Source organism: Arachis hypogaea, chromosome 2 (assembly GCF_003086295.3).
Source record: "Arachis hypogaea cultivar Tifrunner chromosome 2, arahy.Tifrunner.gnm2.J5K5, whole genome shotgun sequence".
Taxonomy (NCBI): domain Eukaryota; kingdom Viridiplantae; phylum Streptophyta; class Magnoliopsida; order Fabales; family Fabaceae; genus Arachis; species Arachis hypogaea.
The window spans coordinates 92,136,284-92,144,726 of record NC_092037.1 but is presented as its reverse complement, the minus strand read 5'-3'; the positions used below and the strand labels follow the sequence as shown (position 1 = coordinate 92,144,726).

The 8,443-nt window shown below is 31.4% G+C and overlaps 1 long non-coding RNA gene across 1 annotated transcript; it reads right to left on the bottom strand.

Moving 5' to 3' along the window:
• Window positions 1-835: 835 nt before the first annotated feature.
• LOC140179983 (uncharacterized) lies at window positions 836-6,435 on the bottom strand. Its single transcript, XR_011874227.1, has 3 exons — window positions 5,925-6,435; window positions 5,694-5,851; window positions 836-1,192 (listed from the first exon to the last, which is right to left on the bottom strand). It is a non-coding gene; the product is annotated as an uncharacterized lncRNA (long non-coding RNA).
• Between the last annotated feature and the right edge of the window lie 2,008 nt (window positions 6,436-8,443).

Genomic DNA, 8,443 nt, shown 5'->3' with positions numbered 1-8,443 from the left:
CACAATACTAATTGCCATAATTTCCTATAATTTGCGCACAATCACATGTTATTATCTTTCTTTTTTATTAACAAAATAACTACCCCTATGACGAAGCACTTGAATGAATAAACTTCTTATTCATTAATTTCTCCAGTTAAATCTTAAGCTCTATTAGTTTCCACAATGACATTCTGTATAGTGCGGCTAATACTGGCCTCGCTTTGAGTATTAAGTATGTCGCAAACTTTAGACTCAATTAAACTAGTGATTGAATTGGTCCTCAAAGGAATAACAATCATTTTGTTCACTTTCTTATTAATGGTTATCCGGTGCACTTGGTGGAATTGATTCTTATAAATTTAGTAACAATATATATGAAAATATGAGCCAATTAAGATCTCAACATTGTCTCTTGTCACACATAATAAATCATAAAGTTGTCGTGCTATTCAATATTAAGTCCAAACGCAACTTCATTTACATAACATAAAAAGGATCAAGTTATAGTTATAGTAAGGATTAAGGAGGTCAAATACGAAAATAGACATACAAAATTTGTCATAATAAACTTACTTGAATACATATTATTGAAACATAGTAAAATATTTGAATGGATCAAGCTCCTCTAAAAAAAAGAGGTTAGTAAAGTAAGAAAGTGAAAGTTTAATTACCTTTAAATCAAAGTAATAAGGTTCATATAAGAGAGAAATTGCAAATTCATGATTAACTCATTAATTTATAACTTTACAATTTTTTTATTTTAAAAGATCTTTTTTCTATTGAATACATATTTAAATTATGGTCATAATTATCTCTGTAGATTAGCGTTCACTAATGATATTAGAGTAAAAAATAAAATAAAAATATTACACATACATAAAAAATTATTTACAAAATCAATCATTATGTATTAGTTTAGATGTTTAAAGAAGAAAAAAAAAGAAAAAGAAAAAGAGCCAGGAATAGAAAAAGAAACAACACACTAAGCTAAGTCACGATGTAGCAATTCTAAGTTTCTAACACTACTTTAGGCAAAGATACACGCTAGATGAATTTAGTAACATCACTGGCAATCACTTTTGCTAAGCGGTCAGCAACGCTATTGACCTCTCTTTAACTACCAACTCAAATTTGAAGGAAAAAATAACATGCAAATAGCGATGTCCTCTCTCCTCCTCTCCTAGGGTTTGAAGGAGTGTAGCTTAAGATCCTATTCCATCAAACACAATTAACAAATCAAACACAAACACCATATTAGATACACAAAATACAACCCAAGACCAAGAGGATGAAGAATTTTTGGTAGTGTTCAGCAATAAAGACGTGAAGGAAGGCTTACAAGGGTGCGAAAATATCTTAATAGAAAGATTACTAACTGAAAAAAATATCAACAGCGCATGGATATAATCTGCAATGCAGAATATTTAGAAGAAACCAGAAGGACTGAGAATAGTAGAATTGAAGTCCAATATCTACCAAATCTTCTTCCAGAAAGAGTCAGACTTAGATAGAGTGCTGAAGGAGAGTCCATGGTATTTTAGAAACTTGTGGTTTCTTTTGTAGAAATAGAATAGAAGCGAAGATCCAGTAGAGAAAAGACTAGACAAAGCTGACATCAAAGTGTAAATATAGAACTTACTTGAACAATGTAAGACTGCAAGATTAGGGTGGAAAATAGCCTCTGTTTTGGGTGTTGTTAAAGAGTGTGATGTTTTTCAAAACACAAGAGAACAAGTGCGTTTTATAAAAGCCACAGTAACTCTTAACACCAACAAACCCATCCTAAAAGGGGCAAATATTGGTAGTAAGGAAGATGGGTTGATCTGGACAAATTTTAAATATGAAAAGCTACCTAACTTCTGTTACTACTACGGACTGATAGGGCATAAGAAAAATAACTGCCAACAAGCAATAGAGGACAAAGAAAAGGGGGAGAACAAATCTAAAGAGTTAGGACCATGGTTGAAAGCAGATTTGATGGGAAGCATAGTGAAAATAGTGAAAAATCAACAAAATGGAGACTCAGAGAAAAAGAAGAAAAAAAACACAATATCCCAACAAAGACTTACTGCAAGAATGCTAGAAAATTTGGAGAAATTAACAATAACAGATATACTAGAGTCATCTAACAGTAAGAAAAAGGAGGCAGAACAATTACAATACAATCCAGAACAGAGAGCAAGGATAGAACAAGAATGAATAGAAGAAATTCCTTTAACACTAGTGAAGCAAAACAGCAACATACTGCTGATGATGGCCACTGAATTCCTACCAAAAAAAGCAAAACAAAAAGAGAGCACAAAGAATATAGAAGATGAAGCAAGAAGGAAAGAAACAAAGAAGAAAGAGATGAGGGAGAAAGAGAAGGAATTGATTCCAACAGTCTTGAAAGAGGTTACCAGCACAAAAATAGCAAAAGAGACAATAAAACAAGGAAACAAAATGTGGAAGAGGCAAGCAAGACAGATAGCAGCAACAAAAAAATGGGAAAGAGAATACAGATTTTGGAGGACAAAAGAGGAAGGTATTAGAGTCTGAGAAGATGGAGATTGACAGTACTGAGGTGAAGATGACAAAGATTAACGGAGAACCCATAATTCTAATGGCAGAGGCTGCTCGGCAGCCCTGCGAAAGGCCATGAAGATGATTAGTTGGAACTGTCGTAGGCTTGGGAACCCATGATCAGTTCGAGCTTTGACAAAGCTCATTAAACAAAAGGACTCAACCTTGTCTTTCTCATGGAGACAAGGAGAAAAGAAATAGAAATGATGAGAATGATATATAAAAGAGGGACGACTAATATAGTGGCGATAGATTGTGAGGGTGATAGTAGACAAAGAGCTGGGGGCCTAGCAATTTTGTGGGGTAGCACCATCAAGGTAGAAATCAGATCTTTATCTACCACTCATATAGATATGGAGGTGCAAGTGTTGGAAAATAAGCAAAGGTGGAGAGCAATGGGATTTTACGGGAAGCTAGAGAATGAAGATAAATACATTAGCTGGGATCTCTTAAATCCGCTAGGGAGAGACTCTAATTTGGCATGGATAGTATTCGGAGATTTCAATCAAATCATGGGACAAGAGGAGAAGCAAGGGGGAACCCGGTTACTTATTCACAGGTTCAGGGCTTTAGAGATGCTGTCCAAATGAATGAACTGCTTGATCTTGGCTTTGTGGGCCACTCATTTACATGGACAAATGGCCAATTAGGGAAAGATAATATCTAAGAAAGGTTGGATAGGATCTTGACAACTATGGAATGGAAACAAACCTTTCTAAAAATAATTGTTCAACACCTCAGCAGATACAAATCAGACCATAGCCCTATTTTATTTGATATGATGGGTGAGAAAAGTCGAAGAAAGAAGATTCCTCATAGGTTCAGATTTGAAAAATATTTTTTAAGCAACGAAGAGTGTGAAAAAATCATGGAAGAAGTGTGAAAAGGAAAACGAGGACCCATACAAGGAAGAATAGCTTGTTGCGGGAATGAGCTAGATAAATGGAGGAATAGGCTCTTTGGATACATACCAAAGAAGATAAGAAAGCTACAAAACAAACTCCAACACCTAAACACCATAAAACAGGAAGAAGGAGTCATCTTGCAAATCAAAGAGGTGAAAGCAGATTTGGACAAAGCATTTAAGGAGGAAGAAACTTGGTGGGCTCAAAGATCCTGAACCAATTGGCTTAGGTATGGAGACCAAAACTCTAGATTCTTTCACCAAAAAGCTTTACAAAGAAAGAGTAGGAATTAGGTGAAAGCCATCAAAGATGACCCCAGAGTAACACATGAGAAAGAGGAGAAAATTGAAGAGGTGATGGTGGAGTATTTTGATAACATTTTCAGGTCAGAGGGTGTGAAAGAATCAAGACAAGCGGCTGATGTAGTGAAGAATAGGATTGACGCAAAGAAAAGAGAATTCCTAAATCAGCCTTTCACTGTTAAAGAAGTAACCCAAGTCCTCAAACAGATGCATCCAACCAAAGCACCAGGACCCGATGGTATGCCGGCACTCTTTTACCAAAAAAATGTGGAGAATTGTGGGTTATGATATTATTGATTATATGCTTAATATTCTAAATCATGAAACTGATCCCTCCCCTATTAATTCGACCTATATTTATATGATTTTGAAAATCTAGAATTCTAGATATGATAAAGACTTTAGGCCCATCTCTTTATTTAATGTTATTTTTCAAAACTATTACACATAGACTTAAACAAATCTTTTTGTATATTGTTGAAAACTTCCAAAGTGCCTTTGTGCAGGATAGGTTCATCACTGACAATAGATTGGTGGCATTCAAAATTTTTCATTATATGAAGAAAAAAGTGACAGGCCAAAAAAGGTACATTAGACTCAAATTAGACATGGCCAAGACATATGATAGAATAAATTGGTGCTTCCTGAAAGAGGTCATGATATCAATGAATTTCTCATAAAGATGGGTAAATTTAATTCAAAGATGTGTCTCGACAGTGACTTTCTCAATTCTTGTTAATGGAATCCGAAGTAAATTGATTCTACCAATACGGGGTTTGAGGCAGAGACATCCACTATCTCCCTACCTATTTGTTTTGTGTGCGGAAGTACTCTCAAGACTCCTAATCAAGGCCTAAAACAGCAAAATTATCAGATGTATTAGAGTTTTTCGACAACTTTTCAGACAACCCACCTATTTTTTACAGATGATAGTATCTTGTTCTCCAGAGCATCAGACCAAGACATACAAGGTATTAAGGAAGTTCTCATCCAATATCAGACAGCTTCAAGCCAAAGAATCAATTTGGATAAGTCAAAAATTTTCTTCAGCCGAAATGTGTCTACTATAACACAAAATCTTATCCAAGACTGATTAGAGATAAAGGTGGTGGAACAACACTTGAAGTACTTGGGTTTGTCCACTTTTGTGGGAAGATCCAAAAAGAAAAATTTTTTATTTTGTCCAGGAGAGAGTTTGGAATAAGCTCAAGGGATGAAAAGAGAAATATCTCTTAAGAGTAAGAAAGGAGACACTGATAAAAGCGATTGTACAATCAATTCCTACTTATATCATGGGATGCTTTCAAACACCTAAAAGACTTTGCCAACACCTATATGCCATGATAAGAAAATTTTACTAGGGGAGTAGGAATGGAAAAAAGAAGATACATTGGATCAATTGGGATAAACTTTGTTCAAGTAAACCAGAAGGTGGACTAGGATTCCAAAAATTTGAGGCCTTTAATTCAGTGTTTTTAGCGAAATAAGGGTGGAGATTAATCACTAATGATAAGACCTGAATCCTTAGCAGCAAGAGTCCTAAAAGCAAGGCATTTTTCTAGAACTAGTTTCCTAGAAGCATTAACAGACTATGCATCAACCTACACATGGAGAAGTATTTTGAATGCAAAGGAAGTTTTTAAATTGGGAGACTTTGGAAGATAAAAAATAGAAGGTCTGTAAAGATTTGGGGGTACCATGATTATTAGAACAGAACAATCACAGAATATGAAGCCCAATTAACAGTTTAGATGAGAATGCAACTGTTAGAGAGTTAATCAATGATGAAGGAAATAGATGGAATATTATGAAAATCAGGAACATGTACATAGAGTTCGAAACCCAACAAATCATAAGAATTCCACCACCAATAACAACCCAACAAGACTAATATTATTGAAAATTTTCAAGGAATGGAGAGTACAGAGTCAAGGTTGCGTACCACAAGATCATAAAACAAGAACAACTCCAAAACAGAAGTAGGCTATCACCAAATCCAGAAGAACCTCGGTGGAAACAACTTTGGAAAGTAAAAGCCCACCCCCGCGCAATTTACTGTGCTTGGAGAATCCTTAATAAATTGCTGCCAACAAAATTAAACTTGCAAAAGAGAGATGTCAGTTGTATTGCTCTCTGTCCTCGTTGTTGGAAAAATGAAGAAACTGAAAGTCACCTCTTCAAGAATTGCGAATTTGTTCAAAGATTTTGGGTTCACTCCTCTTTGACAATTTGAATGACTGCAATTCATCTATAGAAGCACCAGAGTGGATTGAATTTTTGTTGAAATCTCTTAATCCCCAAGATCAAAGTTTGCTGTGCAACTACTTCTATCTCTTTGGACAAGTCATAACCATCTCATTTTCAAGAATAAAGAAGAATTGTTTTTGAAAACAATTGATCGAGCAAGAAGAAAGCATGAGGAGTTCCTTTTTGCTTTGAGAATTACCGATACTGAGCTCCAATCTCTACTTCCTGGCTCCAACAGTTTCGAAAGATGAATTTGTCCACCTACCAATTCCATCAAAATAAATGTAGATGCATCTACTTTAGATAATGGATTGGTTGGCATAGGAGTAGCAGCAAGAGATGATTTTGGTGCCATCTTAATGGCTAGCACGTGGAAAAGGGACTTATCCCTTAATTCCCAAGAAATTGAGGCAATGGTTTGTTTAAAAAAGCCTAACAATGTTGCTTTTTTGATGTTATTGTAGAGAATGACAATATAGAAATCATCCAAAGTCTCAGATCTAACAAGAGCCAAAATAATTATTTTGGGTCTTTCATTGTTGATTGTTTTAATGTATCAACTAATTTAAGATTAGTAGAATTCTCTCATATAAAAAAGAGTGGTAATAGAATAGTTCATGAATTAGTAAAATTGACTCTTATCAATTTAAATGAAGTGTAGATAAAAGATGCTCTAACCAATATTTATAATCTTATTTTTTTGGACACTATTAGTCCTATTCATAAATGAAAACTATCTATTTATATTGTAAAAAAAAAAAACTACCAACTTAAATTTGGGATTGAATTTTTTTAATTTTTTTAATTATTTAATAAAATATGATTTTTTACTATTTAATATTTTTTATTTATTTTTTTTAAATTTTATTTAAGAAAACCTAAAGTGAGAAAATATACCTTACCAAACAATTAAAAATTTTTTTGAAAGAATTCATTTCTCTCAAACTTTTCCCTTCATTCCTCCCGTGACCCAAGTCAATGATTTTTATTTATATATATATATATATATATAAATAAAAGTGCGTTCTGTGGTAGCTATTGTTTTACTATGAATATAGTGCCTACAAAAAATTTATCAATTAATTAGAGATATTTGGTGTTTGTGTTTTTAAAAGAATTTTGATTTTGAGTTATTTTGTATTAAACATGGTAAAAAAGCTAATAATAAGAGTAAATATTTTAAAAGGTGATTTGCATCAAATATATTTTTGACGGCTAAATTTTTAAAAAATTTAATATCAATCTAACAATAATACATGAAAATTATGCTTGATTTGCTTGTGTCGAAGGTTATTCTTATGAAATTATTGTTGAATTAATCTTAAAAAATTAGCCGTCAGGTATATATTTGATGCAAATCGAAAATTTTTAGGACAAAATTAAAACAAAATAAAATTTAGAGGTATTTTTAAAATTTTTGTCAGACAGAAACAAAAAATTATACTTTACTTATTAATAAATTATTTCAAAAAATAAATAATAAAATGAGTGAAACCATCAATCCACACATGAGCACGGGTCAAACAATGATTTGGACAACACAATTGAGACTGAGTTTAAATTTTTAAATTTTATGATATATTTATTAAAGAAAAAATAAAACTTAGTTTATTTCACAATTTTTTTAATATAAAAAATTTATATTGATAATAATAAGATTAAGACAAAATTATTTTCTTAAAACAATTGAATCTTAATTCTAATTATTAATCACAATATTAATATATAATAAAAATTTGAAAAAAAATAAAAATATAGATTAAAAAGATAATGAATAAAAATTTAAAACTAAATAACAAAGCTAAAAAATATGTATATAATAATAATATATTATTTCTGTGAATAATAGTACGGATTTATTTTTCAATTATATTTAGTTATAACTTTAATGTATTTCTTATAATTTTTTATTTTATTTGAAACATAGTTATTTTATTTTTTATAAAACAGAAAGGTGGAGAGAGATAGAAAATGAAAGAGAAAAGAAAGAGAAAAATAAAGAAGAAAGAGAGATAAAATTTTTTAATTTTTGAAAAAAATATTTTAATTATAATAAAAAATATTTCGTGACATAGTTTTTTTGTCAAATTAGTAATATAAAATATAAACTAAAAATTATACGTAAGATGGAAAGGATAGAGAGAAAAAAGAAAGAGGAGAGAGATAGATAAGATGATGGAAGAAAGGAGTTTATTAATTTTTGAAAAAATATTTTATCTCAATTTTAATGATAGAATATCATGTGGCACATTTTGGTTGTTAAATTAGTAATATAATATTGTTATATTACAATTTTAATTTTAATATTTTAATTTTCATTTTAATTTAATTATATTTAAAGAATGTTATGTTACATATTTTGATTGTTAAATTCATAATTAGTTATTGATAATGATATATAAAAAATAAAGTGGGTGAAAGAATGTGACAAATAGAAAAAAAAGG